Source organism: Sinocyclocheilus anshuiensis, unplaced genomic scaffold (assembly GCF_001515605.1).
Source record: "Sinocyclocheilus anshuiensis isolate Anshui unplaced genomic scaffold, SAMN03320099.WGS_v1.1 scaffold369, whole genome shotgun sequence".
NCBI classification, from domain to species: Eukaryota; Metazoa; Chordata; class Actinopteri; order Cypriniformes; family Cyprinidae; genus Sinocyclocheilus; species Sinocyclocheilus anshuiensis.
The window spans coordinates 1,068,066-1,091,696 of NW_015540935.1; the positions used below are offsets into that span (position 1 = coordinate 1,068,066).

A 23,631-nucleotide genomic window follows, 5' to 3' on the forward strand; every position below is an offset into this window, starting at 1 on the left:
GGGCGTGGATGTGGTTGGCAATAGCAATAATAGTGTGAGCACTGAATTCTCCTAACCTAACTCCAGCCCCACATATGGGGAAATGCTGGGAGTAATGGCGCGCACCACTAAGAGGCTTGATTTAGTCTGTTCACGTGAAAGGCAGATGCCCGCCTGTTCCGGATTAGATGAGCGCTTTCTGGCCAGCCATAACCTCCCCTCCCCCAGGAGTCTCCCCGTTCTTTCTGACGTGGGATATCGTGGGATAGACCATATTCGGCTTGGCTGCATTTTTTCAGCATGAGGATTATCCTAATGTTGAGGGTGTGGCTGAGCATGGATGCGTGAAGATGCCCCTGTGAAGAGGACGCTCGCAAGACTCCTGCTCTGTCATCCAGACCCCTTCAGGACACATCTGGATAGCAGGGTGTATGTGACGGCAGGTCAAGCTGTTGGAGCCTTGCACACAACGGCTGTGTTACAAGCTTACCAAGCTAACTTACTCAGAGACCTAGATGAGTGCAAGGGTTTGTCCCCTGAGGCAGTTGAGTAACTGCGCCGCACTGCAGACTTGACTCTTTTGAGCCATTAAGCAATGGTGGCTTTGAATGGGGCATTTGTGGTTAAGTCTTATGGAAATCAGGAGAAAGGTGAAAGCGTTTCTTCTTGATGCTCCGCTGTCGCCTTCCGGGTTTTTTGGCACCTCCACTGAGGCGGTGGTCGAGAAGATCAGGGAGGTGAAGGCGCAGTCCGCTGCCTATCAGGAAGTTCATTCCCTGCCGTCCCAAGTCTTCCTCTAAACCTTTCAGGTGGCAGGTCCGTCTCGATCTGAGGATCATTGGCAAGATCAAAAGACTGTCATGGCCACTCCCACCATCTTTAGGAGTTTGGTGCTGAGGCAGGCAAACGCTAAGAGCTGCTGCTTACATTGGGCTTGAGGCAGGACTTATGTTGTTCTTTTGTGTTTCGCTTGTTGGCAAACCATTGACTGAAGTTCTGGTCTCTCCCTTGTGATGTAGGCTTTTTTCAAATACTCTGGGCAGCTCCCCAAACCTATTCTAGCCATCTCCCCTGGGGGGTTTTAATAGATGGTTTACTTCCTTTATACCGTAAGCTTAGTCAGGTAGTAGGGGTGGGGTTTTCTACAGGGGTTTTAAGTGGGCAGTCCCACTGGGCCCTGCATTCTGCATTGGCTCATTGTAAAATAGCCTTCTGAGGATAGCTGTGTTCTTAGCTTGGTTATTGGGATGTTTTACCGAGTTATGTTAGTGGCCTCAGGAGTCAGTGGCTTGCCCCTTTTCTGAGGGAAGGTTCGGTGTATGTCTGTCACTTCCCTTGGTGCTCCCTCACCAGGTGAACAGGTATGCGCCGTGGCATGGCTGAGTGGGCATTCTGTTCCCCAAAGTGTCCGCTAGAGGATGCAATGTGAGTTCCCTAGAAGGGGAACGTCTCGGATTACGCATGTAACCATGGTTCCCCAAGAGGGAACGAGGCGCCGCATCCCCTCGCCATGCCTAGGGCTTGGAGCCCTTGGAGGGGTGGAGCAATGCTTTCCGAAAGCAAAGCCACATGGGACACAGTGCCTCCAATTGGTAAGATAAATATCACTTTTTAACATGTTTAAATTTTAATAACTTTATTAAAAATATACATATGCATGTGCATTAGTATGTAAAGGAGAATGTTTGATTGTTTAAAGACTTATTTTATTTGTATCCATGTACTAAATATCTTTTTTTTTTTTTGCCTCAGGGCAACATTGTGCAGTTGGACTACTTTTGTTCAGGCTATATCATGCTACAGTGTGGAGATGTGCTTAGATGCATAATCAGGAAAATTATGCATTCATGTCCTCCTGGGCAGTTTTTACAAGCTCAGAAAACTCAAAGAATATGAATCATTATTATTATTATTATTATTATTATTATGCCACAGAGAATGATGGGAAATGTAATTTTGTCACTCAAGCATATCAGCTCATAAATTCGCTAAATGAGTAGAGTTTTCTGGCAAAATGTATCAATCTTCTCTATTAGCAGTACAAATAATGCATGCACGCACACACACACACACACACACACACACACACACACACACACAGACAGATATTTGGCTTCCATGTTTTATGGGGACATTTCATAGATGTAATGATTTTTGTTCTGTACAAACTGTAAATTGTATCCCCTACCCCTAAACCTACCCCTCACATAAAATGTTCTGCTATTTTAGATTAACAAATAAAAAATAAAAATCCTTCTGTATGATTTATAAGCTGTTTTCTTCATGGGGACCAAAAATGGCCCCACAAAGACAAAATTTACTGGCATCACTATCCAGGGTATCTGCAGGTTTCTAAGAGTTAGATTTCAGACTTTTTAAGACCTTTTTAATACCATGAAGAATTAAATTTAAGACCAATTTTGTAGTAGTAAATTTGCAAAAATCACGCAATACAACCAATTACGTTAACATACTGTTTATTGATATACAGAAAGAGTGAAACTAAAATAAACTGCAAAACAGTCTTTGCACCAACTTATCATTAGGCAGAACATTGACAGCCTGAGCCAATAAAGATTTCAAACAAACACTGCACAGCAGTAACATGAGGCATGTACACTGCACGCCATTAACCTGAACATTTGGTTTTTACTGCATTGATCTCAGTTCTATGCCCTTTGTCTCCAACTCCGTCTCAATTTGTTGTAATTCACTTGTTTTTTCTTTATATCTCTTCCTCAGTGTGTTTGATTTTGTAATGAGCTGTGCCATCAAGGTGCCAGCTTTTCCTTCAGCTTCTTCTGCAAGCTGATCAGCATCCCTCTGCAGGCTCATAGATACCTGGACCAGAATTCTCCTTTTATTTTTCAGGTCCTCGATGTTTTCTTCTAAAGCTTTCCGTTTCTGTGCCTGGACATCTGTAATTTTCTTAGCCTTTTGCTGATCAAGGTGCATTCTATATCTAGACCTGGCAGATGCAGCCGAGGCCAGTAAATCCTTAGAAATAGGCACATTGAGGAGCCCCCCACAGATGTTGACATAATCACATACCAGTCTATGCGTGACCATTGTCTCCTCCTGCATATTGTAGGTCTCCACTTCTTTGTTAATGGAGAATCCTCTCTCCACTGTAGCCTGCCCATGGGACAGAAGAAGCAGTTTCTTGCAAAAGCCCCACAACTCAGCATAGCGCTTGGCAAGTACACCATGCAAGAATGTATCTAGCCTGGTCTCTGTGGGTCGGTATGAGAGAAGGGTCTCGTTTTCAGCAGATAAGAAGTCAATAAACTGCTGGATTATCACATCACCTACAGAAAACAACAGTGAGGGAAAAAATACTATTATTATTATTTTTTTTTAAGTATGCATACAAAGTATTAATACATAATGTTTACACAAGCCATTTTCTTACATTTAGAATAATAGCATATTTCATAACTTGATTTACTACACTTTGATAGAACTGAGCTATTCTTTCCTACCAGCAGAGACACCTCCTGACAACTGTTGGGCTTGCAAAAACTTCTTCACCAGTTTTGTCATATTGCTCTTCCACCAGTCAGGGTCAGACAACATCATGCTGGGATCCAAACAGGCCACCTGCCTCACTACAGGATACTTTAATGGGCTCTTGTCCTGTACTTTCTGGATGATGGTAGACATCACTTTGACACAGTCTTTCCTAAACTCCAGAACTGTGAGTTCCCCTATCTTTTTCTGTTTCTGTAGTTCCTGATGGGAGGATGTAAACAACCTATTATGACCTATTATAAAATCAAGATTTTAGCTGAATCCATCAAAATAACTTTGTGAAAACAATACCTTAAGAAGAGATTCTGCACCCAAGCCTATGTTTACTTCCTTTGGGTTGACCCAGCTCTGCTTGTCACTGACATCCAGCCTGACCAGCTGAAGTGGACTGATATCCTTGAGTACCTCATTCTTGACAAAACGCCTCAGCATACTCTGCCAAAACACAAAAATTTTTTACCAAATATTACATTTATTTCAGTTCAATTTAATTATTTGACATTCAACAGAAAAATACTATTGTAGTAAACTACTGTAACAAGTATTGCTGTCAGTGTTTGCTTCATCCCCTAGTCCCATTAGCAACGTATGCCATTAAAAGTAAAACTTCCAAAACAAGATTTAAATTAAACATTTTAGATTAATTATTTGCATTATCAGAGTGCTGTACTGGAATTACAATACCTTCATCAGCTCAGCTAAGTCTTTGGCAAGGAACGGAATCACAGGCACATCTGTTTGATAGAAGGTAAGGAAAGGACTGAAGGTCCTTGTGATAGCCATGTAGAAATGTAGCTTTGCCAGAATAAGAGGGTCTTTTTCAGCAGCTTCAAGAGTGTCATAAGATGCCGTTCCTGGATTTGGTATCTTCTTTTTCCTAACTGCATCCATGTACATGATCACTGATGGCCAGACCTCCAAAGCTCTCTCCACGACTGCTAGATTTTCGAGCCACCTGTATCCACAGAACGGAAGTGGAAATTTTGTGCATTTGGTTAGAGCAGTGCAATCCTCCCTTCTAGCTGGCGCATTGTGGAAGAGTATGTGCAAGGCCCTCAAAACCTTCACCAGGTGCCAAATGGAGAAGCCATGTTTGCAGGCATTATGTAGGGTGTGGAGGCCACAGCTCCCCAACACAATTAGCTGTGTGCCACCAAACTGCTCATGATGCTCCTGTTGCAGGAGTTCTAAAAACCTCCAATTGACATTTGATCCATCCATAGAAACAGATATAAGCTTTTTCAAGTCCAGCTGCAGTGTACATTCCTAGAAAAAAAGTAAATGAATGAAGAAAAAAGAAAAAAATATATACATATATTACATTTTTGTGTATGTGCAATGTCAAGGATTTGCTGATAGTATTTTTCCCCAAATGATTTACATTTCTCAGACAGCAAATAAAACATGTTATATTAAAAACAGAATAGATTATGTTAATGAAACAAACCAAATTAAAAACATTTTGTATAGCTCTCTCTATATGGAGTGTGTATTTTATATATTTACAGGCGCATCTCAATAAATTAGAATGTCGTGGAAAAGTTCATTTATTTCAGTAATTCAACTCAAATTGTGAAACTCGTGTATTAAATAAATTCAATGCACACAGACTGAAGTAGTTTAAGTCTTTGGTTCTTTTATTTGTGATGATTTTGGCTCACATTTAACAAAAACCCACCAATTCACTATCTCAACAAATAGAATATGGTGACATGCCAATCAGCTAATCAACTCAAAACACCTGCAAAGGTTTCCTGAGCCTTCAAAATGGTCTCTCAGTTTGGTTCACTAGGCTACACAATCATGGGGAAGACTGCTGATCTGACAGTTGTCGAGAAGACAATCATTGACACCCTTCACAAGGAGGGTAAGCCACAAACATTCATTGCCAAAGAAGCTGGCTGTTCACAGAGTGCTGTATCCAAGCATGTTAACAGAAAGTTGAGTAGAAGGAAAAAGTGTGGAAGAAAAAGATGCACAACCAACCGAGAGAACCGCAGCCTTATGAGGATTGTCAAGCAAAATCGATTCAAGAATTTGAGTGAACTTCACAAGGAATGGACTGAGGCTGGGGTCAAGGCATCAAGAGCCACCACACACAGACGTGTCAAGGAATTTGGCTACAGTTTACAGCTACAGAGTCAGTCAGCGCCCATGGGCGGGGCCTGAGCAATGTGAAGTCACACTGCTCAGAGAATCAAAACTGCATGTCTAATGAGACTGATTTGGTTTAATGGGGATTAAAAATAAGGAGTGGGTTGATTTATATCATTATAGGGTGGTTGTGTTCACACACTGCCAACACACATGTATGTCCAAACTGCATGTAAAAGTGGATTTTGCATAATGGGTACCCTTTAAGTCAGAATCAGAATCAGAATGAGCTTTATTGCCAGGTATGTTTACACATACGAGGAATTTGTTTTCGTGACAGAGCTCGCTTCCCCCGTCTGCGCGTCCTGAAGCGCTTGATCAGCGCCGCAGCTCCCCCGACTACAATGTCCAGCATTGGTGTGTACTTCCGAATGTCCAGCAATTCGTCTCTGGTGAAACTGATTGCAGGGATATAACTAAAGACAGGACAAACTAACAAAAACATAAAAACAACTGCGGAGCCCGCCACGTAGGCAGCCATCAGCGTCGGCGCCATCTTATCAATTTTTTTTGAGTAATTTAAGTGAGTAATTTACACCAAGATAAAAGATAACATTCATGCTTACATGTCCGAAAACATTATTTGTGTCTTACATTTCATAATTCAGACAAGCTCAGTACTGACTCGTTTTTTTTGTCAGTTTATTTTCGTGAATTGGAATGTGTACAAAGGATTGTGGGTGATTTGAAGGTCGTGAAACGAAGGCTGCCTTCCAAGGATCCTTCCGATTGAGATGGCCTTCAGCAACATTTGATGACGTGGCAGCAAAGATACGCAGCCTTCCGTTTGAGAAGCATCCATAGACTAAGTGACCAACAGTAGGTGTAAAACCTGCAGTCGCCATAGGATCCATAGTTTGATTGATCTTTATAATGCTTTGGAGGCTAAATAGGGGCTAGATTGTCAAAGAATCAAAATTCACGTTGATGCCCATTCTTTCCCCTCTAGAGACCTACTTCTATTATAGTGTAAGGCACAGCTCAAAGAGAGATAATGGTTGTCTGAACCGGACAGCTCAGCGGACAATAGAGGAGCTCAGTAGTGCCTCTGATGAGCTGATGTGACTGTGAATAACTGAATGATGTTGGGATATAAGAGATGTTCTTCATAAAACAGTCTATTTCACTGTTTGAAAAGCTCTGCCATAATTGTAAGCTGTACAAGAGTCGAACCCCTGCTTAGAACGAGGTAATACGTATTAAATAAAAATATGATTGTTTTGTTGCAATTTCATAAAGGAAGAGCAAAGTTGGCACACCACAGCTCCAAAAGTAGAAAAGTAAATACATATTTTTCTACTTTTGGAGCTGTGGTGTGCCAGCTTTGATCTTCCTTTATGCGACTTTTTGTGGCTGAGCACCCACATTGAGCTTTTGGCCTGTTGGATATGCACACATTGGATGTGTGTAGTTCTTTGTTGCAATTTCATACCATATTGATAACATTCATTGGAGTACAAAAGTACTTATTTATGAGTATATATTGTATATAATATTTCATATTTTGAGCATACAAATGTATACAGATTATATGTACAGGCATGCACACAAAAAATGTATTAAATTAGTTGCATAAATCCCCCTTGGATCTGATAAATCTGACAAATTGTTCTTACTGAACAGCAAGACACTGTTTCTTGATTATTTAGAGCTTGAAAGAGAATTTTATTTTGAAGGATTCATTCATTTATGAGCAGAGTGTTTGAAGTTTGTTGAGGGTAAGATACAGTGTACAGTGCCTTGCGAAAGTATTCATACCCTTCTTTTTTTTACATTTTGTTATGTTGCTGCCTTATGATAAACTTCTTTAAATTACTTTTTTCCACATCAGTCTACACTCCATACACTATACTGACAAAGCAAAAACAGAATTGTCACAACTTCATAAATGTATTAAAAATAAAACTGAAATAAGTACATTGCGTAAGTAGTCATACCCTTAACTAAATATTTAGCTGAAGCACCTTTACAGCCTCAAGTCTTTTTTTGTTTGATGCGACAAGCTTTGCTCATCAGCATTTGGCAATTATCTGCCATTCTTCACCTCTCAAGCTCTGTCAGGTCTACAGGCAGTTCTTTTGACCTCAGGGTTTGGTTTTTACTCTGATATGCATTATCAGCTGTTAGACCTTTTATTAAGACGTGTGCCTTTCCAAATCATACCCATTCAATTGAATTTGTCAGAGGTTAACTTCACTTGAAGTGTAGTAATATCTACAAGCAAAATGAATGCTCCTGAGCTAAATTTCAACCGTCCCAAATATATAGAGGGATACTTATACCAGAATACTTATGCAATGGAATCATTTTATTTTTTTATTTTTAATACATTTGCAAAGATGTTAAGAACCTGTTTTTTTGCTTCACAATTATGGTGTATGGAGTGTAGATTGTTGTGGGAAAAGACTAATTTAAAGTAGTTTAACATAAGGCAGCAACAAAACAAAATGTGAAAAAAATGAAGGGGTATGAATACATTCGCAAGGCACTGTACATATAGCAGAGGAAATGCATCAACATCCTAGCAAAACTCTTCTGTACAATTGTTTTGAGTTGAGAAAACCCCAGTGTAGACACTGACTGCCCTACACCACTATCATTTGGCTAAATGTTGTGGTAGATCGTGGTAGATCAATATCCAAACCTGAAAGGACCTGAGTGTGAAGTTTTGCAGATGGAGACACTACAAGAACACTGAAGAAGGAAAGAGTTTGTTTTATGAAGAAGGGGTAGTGGAAAGATCAATCGACAGGAAAGTTGGATATTTGGGATTAGCTCTCATAGCTTGGATTTTGTCCTTCTTGCTGTCACAAATCCTGTCCATGAACTTCCGTCCGCTTGCCACCAAAGGTCGCCCTCCCATTATATTGACTTTCACATTAAACGGACTGTTGCATGTCACTCTGGACTACATTTCCCATCATCCATTGCACTGATTGCACACAGCTGTAACCAATCACACACACACTATATTACACCCACTCAGATCCTTCTCAAACTGCCGATTATTGTTTAGCGTATATCCCTCTCCTAGAGATAGCTACTTTACGGAGCCAGTTATCTGCCTTAGTTCCTACTTCTAGTCAAAGTCTAGTCATAGTCATAGCCTTGCCTTGCCTGTTTTCCCGTGTTCTGATTCTAGCCTGTGTATCTCGTTTCTGCATGATCTCTGCCTGCCCTGAAGTATATCGCCTGTCTTGGATTACTCCTCTCGTCTCGCCCTGTTCAGATACTGTTTACCCCTCGCCTGGACCATCACCTGTGTTTCGGATTTACCCTTTTGGATCACCCTGTTTGAACATTGTTCGCCGGAGATCGACCACGCCCATTCACTGGACTACTGGACTACTCTTGTGTCTTGCCCTCAATATACCTGCCATTGTCTGACCCTCGCCTGTTTTGACCACGTCTTAATAAAAGCATGCAAATGGATCCGCACGTCTCTCGTCTCGTTCACCCCGTAACACTTGCATCATCTCCTGTGGAGCCTCCTCACTTGCTTCAAGGCAAGTAGGAATTTATTGAAGAAAATAATTAGACAAATCAAGCATTTAAAAAAAAATAGCAAGATAGAAAAAATCCCCACGACATAATGTCAGACCTTGATTAATGAAAAAAGGAGGATGTATATGCATATTCTAACAGATTAACAAAGAAGACACAGGTGGATATAATAAAAAAAAAAAAAAACACTTTCAAAAATAGAATGATTTTATGATTGAAAGACATAAAATAACCCTCAAACTTTGAAAATATAATTAATACAATAAATTGCAGATGTGATGAACATTATGCATTGATCATAAGCACTTGAAATGTTGGTTCTGATCTTTCAGCAGAAGTTGTGAGTCCAGCACCACTATCGTTGAAGTCAAACAAAAGTTTGTGGTTTCTATTGATTGGTTGTTCATTTTAAATCCTTTTCAATATTTGACTAGTTCCGACAAATTATTATAGGTGGTAACATTTTGAATTCAATGAGGTTTGACTGGACTTGAGCTCATGATCACAAAGACACACCACTGCCTTAAAATCAGGATACTCCAACAAGAATTTAGAACTTATGTGAAAATTCACAAATATGTATGTGAAAACATATTTTAAAGCACTATCAAGCAAGGTCTATAAGACTGCCCCAATCTCAGGGAAAACGTAACTATTTTACGAGGTAGCAATTCTGTATGAATTTGTATTATGTGAATAGTATGCAATATTATTGTACATTTTTAGAGGGGAAACAAGAAAGCATGAAGGTCCACCTCTAAACAAAACCATCACTGGGGTGTAAGCAGATCATACAAAAACATACAAATGTGATGTATGAATTTATATGAATTAGCCATCAATTCACCTAAAAATAGTTAAGAATTGTATTGGCTCTCTTGATCCTCATACTTCATATGTTCACAAAAGGATTTTCAATCAAGTTAACCTGATCAGCTGGAAAATAATCACACAACTGTCTGAGTCTTGAGTCCTTGGAAGGGCCGATTAATCAGTTTTGCGTAAGAGAGCTTCTTCTGTCAAAAAATCTGGCAAATTCAGAAAGTCGTTTGGCCCATATATCTATTTTTTTTAATAAGGCTTTACAGACACAAGTTCAGTCCTTTTTAAATGACTGAAAATACCATGAATGTAGGACAGTTTTTAAAAGAATTTCAAAATAACTGAAGTAGTCTGAAAGATTTTTTTTTTTTTAATCTGATGAAAAAAAAGTCTTCTGCTTAATTCTGTAATTCAAAAAGTAAGAACTTTTTCCAGAGAAAGCAAAATCTTTGTGTGCTAAAGAAGCTGAACATGGTCACTGCCTATTTCTGCAAAGAACACAACATACAGTAACAATTATTTTTCATTTAGCTATATTATTTTGAAAGTGAAATGAGATGTTACTGCTTGAGGGACTTTTCTCCACTGAAACATTCAACGAATTAATCAATGCATCCATTTTCCAAATGGCTTGTCCTATGTATGGTCACAGGAACTTAACAAATGTCCTTGCTAATATTTTCTAGTTGACTTTACTTAATGTACTTATTTGTATAATTGAGAAATTTCAACCTGTTATTTGCAGGGATCCATAAGTGGTGCGCAGGTACGCATGTGCGGCCCCAAAAAATTGTTCAGACCAATCATTTGCGCACTGATATGGTTGGAAGCTCTTAATGCAGTCACTGTTAACTAACTAACTAACTAAATAAATAAATAAATTATTGTATTGTATTTATGTATTGTAAATATTGTATTTTTAAGTGTACTATAAAATAATTGTATTTTAATATAATAGTATTATCACACTAATATATATATAGGAAACAGGAAAGAATAGTTGAGAATAAGGCTGCCTTCATGTGCTATCAGAAATATCCTACTTCTGAAATCAGAATTGTGAGTACATTTCATGTAAGTGCTTTGTTTTCTGAAAAATAATAATAAATAATAAAACCTAAACATATTACAGTCTTATACTGTAGCTCAAACTGTATAAGATTTATATTGTTTTACTCTTTATCTCAAAAACACAATATAGGCACTTGCAATGTGTTCCTGTAGCTCAAAAAGTTTAGATAAATGTGTAAATGTAAATCTCTCTTTTGACTCCATGTGTTCTGTATTTGTCCTTTTGAGAGACCCTGCTGACAAACACTTATACATGTTAAAGTCTAACCCTGCATCACACGTCTGACTGGACGTTTATTTAAGCATGATTGGCAACAAAAACAATTAGAATATTTGCTCAAAGAGTGAACGCATAATTTAACTATAATTACAAGATTGCATTTTACATATATTTTCACATAAATTAAGTACAAAAATACAAAATACACATCAGAAAAAAATATTTTCCAGCTTCGCTGCAGTACTTTTGCAGTCCAGAGATTAAAAATGACTAAAGTATGTAATATATTTCACCAAAACACTTCACAAAGAGATTTAACCATGTTATCTGATTGCAGGAGGACAAGCATCATTAGCAGAGACAGCAGCAGTCAGACCTCCCTAATTTGTTCCTCAAGCTGCGGCTCATTACCTTTCAGGTCATGATCACCATTCAGGTTTAGTTCTGCTTTCTCTGGTTCAATAACAATATCATTTGTGGATCAGACATTTTGTAATTCAGCACAACCGGTTTAACTGTGAAGCACAGATTTACTTCAGAGAAGATGAAAGTACATCTGGTTTTCAGACTGCCAAATGACCTTCTGTGGATGAAGCTGTTCAAAGTCAAAGCATTCTTTATAAACCAGTATTCATATGCAGTTTTGTTTCTCAGATAAATTGATCTTGTTTCAAGGATGTTGAGGTGTTTTTACTAGAAAATAAAACAAAGATTTGTTTAAAAGTAGATATAACACTATGCTATGTTTATATATATATATATATATATATATATATTCCACATACAGTATTGCTTTCTTTTTGAATGAATAATTCAAAGCAGTTGTTTTGTAATCTGGCTGTAAACCTTAAAGGTTAATGGCTACAGTCTGTGACCTTATAGAAAACACCAGAAGCTGCACTTCGTCTCAATCAAATAATCTCAATTGTCAAAACAAACCTGTCCGAAGCCCGAACTGAAAAGTGTATTACTTATTGTAAGACATCAGTAATTTTACCCAGCATGTTTATTCCAGAGTAATCAGGGTATCTTCTGTTCATTTGGTTTTTAATTTAATATTAAAAACAGAAAAATAAGAAAACGGTTCTTTTTTTCATTTAAAAACAAAAAACAAAAACAAAGAAAAAACAAGATTGTTGTTATGCTTGATTTTTTCATTTTTACATTCAGGGCTTGAAAATGAATAAACGGTTTGAATATCCGATCTCTGCATGTGGGCAGGAATGAAACGCCCCTTTCCGCTGATTGGTCAACCAAACTTTAAACCGTGCCATCATCAGGTTTTCAGCAGTTCAGCAGTACAGAATAACAGTCCTCCGCTGCTACATTTGTGGGAATTCTTAATGTGTTTATTGCAACTATATTTCATCACTTACTCATCAAACAACCAGACTAGTGAATGGCTAACGAATAGTCCGTACCAGCGCAGAGCCTATAGGGTTTACTTCTGTGTAGGCATAAATGCAGCAACCTGCACGAGAAATATTAGTTTATCTCATAGCCTACATATTATTTTACTTTGCATCTGCACCCACAACTACCCTACATCTTTGGCACATCACCTGTTTTATTGAGCTGACATCAAAATCTGTGTGGCAAAGACACATGATCTGATCTATAATGCACTGGAGAGCATGGAGCCAAAGCCATTATTTAAAGGAATACTGCAAACGACACAGAATGAACAGTGATTTTGAGTTGATTATCATTCATAGATGACATTTACAAAATGTCGTTCTAAATTTGCTAAACACAATTAAGGGGTCTCAAGATCTAAATAGTGAAAAATGTATAAATATTTAATATTTTTCTTACCTGATAAAGTCTGAACTTTAAAATGCATTTTTAAATATTAAGTTTACAGTTAAAATAAGATTAAGTTTAAATGATTATGTATAACATTTAATATATGAGAGGAGAGACAAGTGTCACCACGGTCAATGAGACTCTGATTCAGCGCCAAGCCAGGTAAATCTGAAAGTCACTGCACATCTTTTATTGATTCACTTGTAATAGATGATTCAACTGCTGCTGGGCAGATCTGTGATTGTGAACTTGAATGAAAGTGACTGGGAGAGGCAGTCTTTTAATCAGGTATTTTTGGGTCAAGCAAGATCTAATCTTTGCTGTGTTGTTTCATGCTGCTTGGGTACAACTTGGATTGTTGTTTTTTGAACACATCAGTGGCGTTCCGTCCTGTGAATGCTCTGCATACCCAGGCCATCTGAGAGAATGAGTTTGTGGGTTAATTAATATAAACATGATTATGAGTTGATCCCTTGTCATTTGAGATGTAATTTAAAGCTTAATAAAGTGTTGGGAATAAATACGTAAAATTATTTATTTGCCAAACAATGGTAATTTTCTGTAAATATGTGCCATTACAGAAGATTCCGGGTGAGCAGATTCACAGCAGCTTTGGCCCTGTCCCAAATAGCACACTTCAGCTGCATCCCAATTCAAAGGCTGCATCCTTCGAAGGGTGCATTTGAAGGCCAATTGAGTCACTGCGGCATGACGAAGGCTGGCCCAATTCGAAGGCTCCTTCAAATATGGCCTCCAATGCGCCTTCCGTTTCTCGTGAAACGAAGGATACAACTGATGTATCCTTCACGGGCTACCCTACCCCAGAATTCATTGTGTGCCAGTGATGACAGCATGTATTTGAGAAAAAATGTCAGGCTTACACATTTAAATGTAAGCATTGTTTTCTACTTACACGAAATGTAATTTATGTATTGATATGAATGTAAAAATAAAGAAAAATGTTTATAAAGCAGACCAATATCATACCAAGATGCGATTTCATATAGCTTATATGCTTTATTATGTGCATAAATAGACCATGGTGAACATATTTAGACAGGTTCTGAAACCTGTTTTGTTTTGTTGTTAATATAATTTTTAAAACAGTTCCGTACAAACATTACTCAAATTGCCGCTCATCAATGGCAGACAGGAGAACAGTCATCCGTAGGCTAGACCGACCCATTTAACAATGCTCAATCCGAAGGATACAGCTTTTGAAGTCCGAGTCCTTACGGAAGATGTAGCCTTTTAATTGGGACACAGCTTTCATGTGCACTTGCAGTCTTGCAGACTTACAATGGCCGCTGTGTACATGTGTCCGTTAAAGTCCATGAGACTGTAGGGCAGTGATCCTCAAATCTGGCCCACGAGATCCACTTTCCTGCAGAGTTTAGCTCTAACCCTAATAAAACCCACCTGAGCATGCTAATCAATTTCTTTAGGATCATTAGAAAATAACAGGTAGGTTAGTATGATCAGGGTTGGAGATAAACTCTGCAGCGCACTGGCCCTTCAGGGCAAGATTTGAGGAACCCTGCCGTACCATTCGTCATTTTAGCTTTCAGAAGGGTACTCGCGAGCGCCCCCTATGCACCCTTGATGCACACTTCTGCCGAGCCCGCACTGAGCTCTAACCCTAATCAAACACACCTGAGCATGCTAATCAATTTCTTTAGGATCATTAGAAAATAACAGGTAGGTTAGTATGATCAGGGTTGGAGATAAACTCTGCAGCGCACTGGCCCTTCAGGGCAAGATTTGAGGAACCCTGCCGTACCATTCGTCATTTTAGCTTTCAGAAGGGTACTCGCGAGCGCCCCCTATGCACCCTTGATGCACACTTCTGCCGAGCCCGCACTGAAGGCTGATTTATACTCGACGCGTCCGCAAGTTCACTTGGGTGCACGCGGCAAAGATGACATCATTGCCGTGTTGGAGGAAGTTCACTTTGAGTGCGCGCAATTTCACGTGGCGCTGTGCACAGCATTTTTTGTCGAGCGAACACTTTGTGCGGCACCGCATTCAACATGAACAACTTTGAAGAAATTATGGCTGAACAGACATCTTTATGATCCGTCCATGCGTGATCATAGGGACAGCCAGATGGCAAATAACTCTTGGCAAGAAATTGCAATCACCTTGGGAAAGGAAGAAATTGTTTGCAAGAAAGTCTGGAAGAACTTAAGAGATAAGTTTGTAAAGGCAAAAAAGAGAGTTCATGGTGAAAATGGAGACCCAGGTGGATTCAAACAAGTATCACCGATCCTCTCAGAGCTTGGCTGGTTATCACAATTTGTGAAACACCGGGAAACGGAATCAAATATGGAGGATGAGATGAGTGAATACTTTAAAAACCTAGTTACTACACAACACCATGTCTATTGATATCATTCCAGCTGCTAGCTCTCTGATTTCAGATTCTAGAGTACAAAATTTGCTTACACATTTCATTTACAGAGAAAAGATTAATTGTGCTGAAGCATTCATAGCTTTGATCCTCTTGCAAACAATAAAGAGATTAACCAAACAAACTATTGTTTAGCTTGAAAAACTAGAAAATACCCATGAATTGTTTACATGAATGTATATATTTAGATAAGTGATGTGTTCAGATTTTGTTTTATACAGCTGATACTTAAGGTTTTTTTGTTTGTTTGTTTTTTAATCTTAGGAGGAAGGCCCCCAATCATCGGCTGGAAAACAGCAGTATCATCATAATGATCATCATCATCATCCTCAACAGTGCCTTCACCACTTCTTGTCTCACCAGTTTCCCTTGACCTCCTTTATAAACAATCTCCTCTGCTGTCAGCAGCTCCTACATGTACAACACAAGAGTGATATACTCTCCATCTCTGTGTCTTGTTGCATGCAGTGGGTGGTCATTCTGCCTTTTTTTAGTTATTAACAACAAACACAAATTCTCTTCGATTTCCTTATTGATCAGCTGCCTGTGGGACACCATCTTGAATGATCTGATGTAATTCCAGAAAATTCCAACTTCTCTGTTATTCCTGTTGATTTAAAGGATTATTTCGTTTATTTGATTATTTCCCTGTCGTTTCAGAGAATATCTCAACGGCGAACACGTCAAGTATAAATGCCTTCAGAATTTGTGGATGTGCACGTGCAGTCAGCTGTGGTTCGCGTCGTGGAGCCAAGTGAAAGTATAAATCCCACTTGAGGCAAGCTCTGCAGCAGACTTCTACCTGACAGTCAAAGAGGCATTACGTCACGAAAGTGTGGACTCAAAGGAAGACCGCGAGGGTTTAGGGGGTGATTTGGGACAGGGGCTTTGGTGTCTCCGCTCATCAGGATTATAGAATGTTCTCATTGGTTTGAAAAGCAAAATATCTTAAAAAAAATAGTATAAAAACGTATCAATAATAATTAATAGTTAAACAGTTCAATAATAATTAGCACCACAGAATTTTCATTGCTTTTTAACTTTCAACAGGTTTTTTGCAGAAACTTGGATTTATTAAGTTTTATAAACATTTGTTACAGTACATTAATGGCATCTGACGTTCCTTTTAACAATGTGATTCTGCAGCACTGAGCCAGTGATGAACGCATTAATGCAATGGCCAGAGTTTTTCTCAGCGCAAGCTCACATACTCTCTCGATTGCTCTTGTCATAACCAACAGTGTTGGTTCTGCACACGATCTCTGCACTTTCACAGCTCAGCTGGATTAACGCTGCTCACTTTTCATGTCTTCAGGAGGACATATCACCAGATCAGCCTCCACCATGACAGTCCGCCACTACAGTTTTTATTCAGTTTTTCATCAGTATGTCGCTCTGTAAAAGTGCTGCTTCTCCCAGGGACAGCTTATGATGGGCCTGCCCGGCTCAGGTGGCTCGCTGATCACCGCTAAGGACCCTCATCCTATTCTGCATGGTCTGCTTGGGCCTCAAGCATGCAGAAGAGGCTTTGGAGAATCTGGAGAATTGCGGCCATTGCCTTATGTTGCCTAAAAAGCTCTGGCGGTGCCATCTTAAAGTTGCCGTGACCCGGTGTGTCAAGTTTTCTGACTTTCTGATAGGGGACACGGTGATGACGATGCACTACTGGGGACCTCCTGGGGTGCAACGTCTCTCGACTGGGCTGACCAATTCGCCATTACCTGAAGAGGATATCTTCATGGGCAACCTCCTGTTCGCCGACGAACCGGCTGGTTCCGGCATCAATGAAGACGCAGGCCTTCTCGGGGTCTCAGAGGATAAGGAGGCCATCCTGCCCTCTGGCGTTCCCCAGGCTAACGCCCCCGTGGCCTTACCCCAGTCAATCTTCCTGGACATGTTGACATTGAGTGGCTGGCTCCACAGAGCCTCACCGACCAGGAGAGGGATATTTATGAAGGGAAACTGCTGGGACCCCCTCCCGGCCTGAGGAAACAACTCTTCCCCATCCTCCCAGCATGTGCAATGCACATGAAGCATTACTGGGGTGATCCGCTAAACCTCAAACATGGTCTCGCGGGCCTCGAGGTAAAGGATATGGAAGCTCTCTGCATGGGTGATCCCTCCACTATCGAGCCATCGATCGCCAGGCACCTTAGCCCCGTCCAGGGCGAACTGCTCACTTTTAGATGATTTAGGACAACAGCTGGATAAGGGATTGCCTTTGCCAACCCTGTGGAAAGAGGTCCTCACAGTTAACAACCTCGTCCTCTGTAATGCCCATCAGGCCATCCAAGCCTGCGGGCGCTCCATGGCGCTTTCTGTGGTGGGAGAGCATGTGCTCTGGCTTAACCTGTTGGGCCTCCCTGACAGTGAGAAGAGACACATTGCGGGTACCCCGGTAGAACCCGGCCAGGCTCTCTTTGGCCCCAGTATCGCATTGATGCAGCAACGATGTGATGACAAGAAGGAGGATGAGGCTTTTGAAGTTATGCCTTTCCAGGAAGCCGGCTCCATGCCAAGTGCCCCCTGCATGTTTGCCTAACCCCCTGTCACAGGACGAAACTTCCAACAGGGCAAAGATAGGCCCCGCAACAGACCCCCTACACAGCAGAGTAACCCACCCTCTGCAAATACCTGGGGAAGAACGACTTCCACATTCACGGGCCACAAGCTCATCAGACTCTCTTGCTGCCTAAGAACCTCTGTCCAAAAGATGGAGGGTCTCTCATGGAGGGCTTGGCCACCCCCTCCCGAGGCTGCAAAGCCCATGTGTTCAGTTGGCGTTGTGTGTTCTCCCCCCACATTCAGGGGGTCTGTTGTGAGGAAAAGTGCACAGGCAGTGTCACCACAACGCACATACTTTGTTCCCCTCACTCAAATAATAAAGGCTTCGGCCCCTGTTTTCCCCAACACAAAACACACACAAAACATAAAAGAACTCATTACAACAAACGAATCTAATGAATTTGTTTCAAAGAGAGAACATCTCTCTGCAGAGAGAGAACAACTCTCTAAACACCTGCATGTCGCCCCCAGTCTGTCCACTAGAGGGCACCTTTCCTTCACAAATGAGCGAACTGGCCAAATTAGCAGCTCTAAGCAGTTCCCTGGTTTGCGTGGGGACACTCGCAAATCATGTAACAGCCTGGCTGTCTGTGTCAGCTCCCAAATGGGTGATTCAAGCAATTACGAAGGGGTACAGACTTAAATGGAGTTTCAATGGAGTTATCTCTTCTCATACGGAAGAGAGCTCCGCTCATATTCTGAAAGACGAAATCTCCTCACTCCTCAAGAAGGGGTTGGTTCGAATGGTACCCCTGCATTTAAGCAGTCAGGGATTTTACTCTAATTATTTCCTATTTCCAAAGAAGGATGGTTCTTTCTGTCCTATTCTGGATCTCAGAGTGTTGGACAAACATTTGAGGAAATACAATTTCAGAATGTTAACACACGGTTTTCTTTTAAGTTCAGTAAATCAGAATGATTGGTTCACATCGATCAATCTGAGAGATGCTTTCTTCCACATAAGCATTTATTCTCTGCACAGGAAATTCCTTCGTTTCACCTACCAAGGCGTGTGCTACAAATTCACAATCCTTCCTTTTGGGCTTGCTTTAAGCCCATGGATTTCTTGTCTGTGCGTGGAGGCGGGCCTGGCCCCTCTGAGAATATTAGGTCTCAGGATCCTGACATATATAGACAATTGGCTGATTATAGCCAATTCAAGAGAGAAAGTGATGCAAAACACTGCCCGTGTGATCGCTCAATTTCAAGCAATTTCACTCCTGCCCAGAATGTGATATTTCAGGGTCTGGAGCTGAATTCCATTACGATGCACATGCACCTGTTGCAAGAGTGCATTCTCTCTTTCATGAATTGCTTCTCACAATTCAGGGAAGGAGTAAGGGTACAGTATCGCACATGTCTCAGACTACAGGGTCTTATGGTTTCGGATGTCCATGTCCTGCCACTGGGTCTTCTGAGAATGAGGGCAATTATGAAGTGGGTTTTATCTCTTCATCTCTGCCCATTACACGACCTCTGTTGCTTTGTCACAGTGACGCGCTCATGCACAGCAGTACTGGGGCCATCAAGTTGTGGAAAGTGTTAATGTCTTAACAGAATGGGGAGTCACCCAGGAGGGCAGAACAGTGAACAATGTGTGGTCGAGCACACTCCACTCAGCCCACATAAATTATTTGGAGCTCTCTACTGTATGGAAAGCTCGGAGACATTTTCTGCCCCACCTGCAGGGGCATCACGTGCTGGTGCGTTGTGACAACACCACGGCTGTGGCACATATCAAGCTCCAGGGGGGATGCGCTCCTCCAAGCCTTATGCTCTAGCTCACATGCTGTTAGTGTGGAGCAGGCCGCACTTTCTGTCATTACGGGTGACCCATGTCCCAGGCATTCTGAACAGGGGCGCAGACCTTTTGTAGTGGGGGAACCCACTCAACGGAGACTGGCGCCTCCACCCTCAGATATTGAGTCTACTGTGGAAGAGGTTCGGTCAGGCGGCCATCAATCTCTTCACCTCGTGTAAAAATGCCCATTGCCCTATGTTCTTCTAGCTACTGGACGAGGATGCCCCCCTTGGCTTGGACGCACTGGCCCACCCATGGCCCAATGTGCTGCTCTACAATTTTCCTCCACTCTGCTTAATAACTCCTACTCTGGTGAGGGTGAAATAACAAAGCCTGACTCTGAATTTGATAGTACCCAGATGGCCCAAATCCCCATGGCTGGCAGAGATAATCCCTCTTCTGTATGCCCAGCCGTGACTCCTCCCATTATGCATGGACCTCCTGTCCCAAGCGAATGGGGAGATCTACTATCCTCACCCAGACTGGGTGGCCCTATGGTCCTGGCCCATGGGAGCACAAACTTAAACATATTGGGCCTCCTCCCACATGTTGCTACTGTTCAGAATGCTAGAGCCAATTCTACACGCTCCCTTTATGATTGCAAGTGGCGTGTGTTTGAGGAGTAGTGCAAGGGTCACCAGCTGATATCATATCAGTGCTCAGTCGATGACATTTTGCAAGACTTTATTGATGGCGGGAAATCCTTTTCTACTATTAAGGTCTACTTAGCAGAGATCACTGCTTGTCATGATGGGTTTAGTGGCACTACGGTGAGACAACACCACCCTTATTCATAGATTTATGAAGGGTGCCCGCTACTCCCTTCCAGTCACTAGAAGAGTAGTTCCAGAATCGGACTTCTCCATGGTACTAGAGGCCTTGTCTCAACAGCCTTTTGAGCCCCTGGGAGATATCTCCCTTACGCTTCTGTCTTTCAAGACAGCTCTGCTCCTGGCCTTGTCATCACCTTGTCACACTATCTGTTCATCCCTCATGCACTAAATTATCTCAGTGGAGATAAGGTCTTTATGCCAAAATGCTTCCCAGCTTTCACTTGTGAGGTGCTTCAGCATTTTTCTTTTCACCCTCCTCCGTTCTCCTCTGTGGAGGATCATAGGCTATTTAGCCTATGATCCTCCTATGATCCTTTATGTCCTGTTTGTGCCCTGTGGGTTTACATCGACAGGACTAGCCCTATCAGGAGGAGTGATCAGCTCTTTATTTCTTTGCTCCCAGAACACGGGGAATCCCATTTCTAAGCAACGCTTCTCTCATTGGCTTGTGTAATCCATCTCTTTGGCATATGAATATAAGGGAGTGCGGCCTCCAGATGGCCTCATAGCACACTCCACTGGGTGCATGGTGGCCTCGTAGGCTCTGTTTAAAGGGGTTTCCATGCAGTATATCTGTACCACTGCAAGCTGGGACCCTCAAATGCATTTGTCAGCTACTACTGGCTTGATGTTACCCAGACACTAATAGCTCATTCTGTTTTAGGTATGGGTTCTTCATAGCCTTGTGCCCTTAGACCCTCAATACATTTTAAGCCTGGGTTGTCCAGCTCGACTTATTCATGTTATTAAGCAGGTCATTCTCGGTTGTACAATGCCATAGTCCTCTTGAGCATGCTTCTAGTATTTTTTACTTTCTAGTTATTTTTGTCATCGTCAAGTTCAACATTCAGCACAATATTGAATTATGTTATTAAATAGGCTATATATGTTTTTTTTTTTCTCTAGCGATTAAAGACCAGGTAATGGTCAAGGTAATGTTATTTAACTTTCACATTGCAATTTCATATAATGGCTAGGTTTTGAAGGCTTCGACAAAACAGCTGTGTCCGTGTAGAAGGATGTTAAAATTGCATGACTGCATCAATGAATGCATTTTTATATCACTTTTGCTTTCGTTACCACTATTGGGTAGGTTTAGGGTTGGGTTTGGTGTAGGGGGTGTGTTATTTTCCAACACGATAGAGACTTAAAGGGTTAGTTCACCCAAAAATGAAAATTAGCCCACAAATTACTCACCCTCAAGTCATCCTAGGTGTATATGCCTTTCTTCTTTCACACGAATCCAATCGGAATTATATAAAAAATTGGCTTTGATCTTTCAATCTGTTTAATGCCACTCAGCGGGTCTTGCATGCATCAGTCCAAAATAAGTTCAATAAAAAGCACCCATTCAAAAAAAAAATGTCTCACACGGCTCCGGGGCGTGAACAAAGGCCTCCTGTAGTGAATCGATGCGTTTATGTAAGAAAAATATCCATATTCAAAACGTAATAATCACTTTAATGTAGCTTGCGCCAACAGTCTTACACGGAAGCAGCTCCGGGCGGATGACGTATGAGTTCAGCCGTGCGAGACACCTTTTTTTAATGGATGGGCGCTTTTTATTTAACTTCTTTTGGACTGATGCATGCAGCACCCGCTGAGTGGCATTAAACAGCTTGAAAGATCAAAGACAAATTTTTTATAGAACTCCGACTGGATTCGTCTGAAAGAAGAAAGTCATTTACACCTAGGATGACTTGAGGGTGAGTCATTTGTGGGCTAATTTTCATTTTTGGGTGAACTAACCCTTTAAGCTTTTACCGACACACCCTAGACATTTGAATTCTCAACAATATGTACCTTAATACGTGCCTGAAGCAACATAATAAAAACACAGCAATACCTGCCTGTAGCCATGGTCACGTATATGAACGCACGTTTTAGCGCCACTCACTGGACATGCAAAACATGCAATATTGGTGTTGCAGACACATTGCCATAGGGAAGTATTTTCAATGAAGCCTGGGTTGGGAATTGTTCACCTGTTTTACTGTCTGTCAAGAGAAAATTGTAACACTGTCACTTGGAAGAGTAGCACACCTCTTCTCAACAATCCACATAATTTGATGTATCATGTAGCAAAGACATTTACAATAATATTAATTAAATAATTTACTTAGTATATTATAACTTGCATAATAAAGTGTAATTCATTGTTAGGAGTTTGTTAAAAACCCTAAATATGAGCCATAACAATCATAACAATGATTCTTGCCTTAGAAAGCACCACTAATAATTGTTAAGGTGGACTCTATGCTGTTATGACTCATTTGCTCTCTTAGGACATAGAGTGCTGAAGACAAGAAAACAAAAACAGGTTAGTGCTGCATCATTCCCTCCCCTTTTAAACAGACTCCAAATGGACTCTGCAATACACAGGGCACTCACCAAATTAACTTATTAGTTAACGAAGCGGGAAAATTAACAATAAACAACAGGGAAAAACAAGCTTTTTCTAAATAGTAGAAGAAAAGACCTAAATAACCCAACATCACACTCTCACACATGACACCACTCAGGGAGAGACAGACAAAAATACATTCAAATGAATATAGATAGAGGTGTCTGTGTATGGTATTTGGGCTGCCTCCCAATTCCTGAAGCAACTACAACTATTTGCAACACTGTGGTCACCGTGAAAGTGGAAGAAAAGATAAACACAGGATGAAATAAGAAATTTCACAGTTTTGGTAGTGTTGCAGATCATCACACACAATATGCTCTTGCATATCACAGCAGATGTTCTTAGGGGTGAGTAAGATAAAGCAAACAAGGTAGAAGTTAGAAAGATGAGATGAAAGAGACAATGGGTGCCTTTTGTGCAACATGATTTAAATACATTTAAATGTCTCATCGCCATGTAATTCAGCCTATGTGAATGCAAAAATTAGTCATAACAGTCTAAGGCTTTTTTTTTGGAAACTTTCATTGT

General features: G+C 40.9%; 1 pseudogene; it reads left to right on the forward strand.

The window, feature by feature from the left end:
• The first annotated feature begins 18,565 nt into the window (after positions 1-18,565).
• Positions 18,566-20,388, forward strand: LOC107689557 (uncharacterized; annotated as a pseudogene).
• The last annotated feature ends 3,243 nt before the right edge of the window (positions 20,389-23,631 follow it).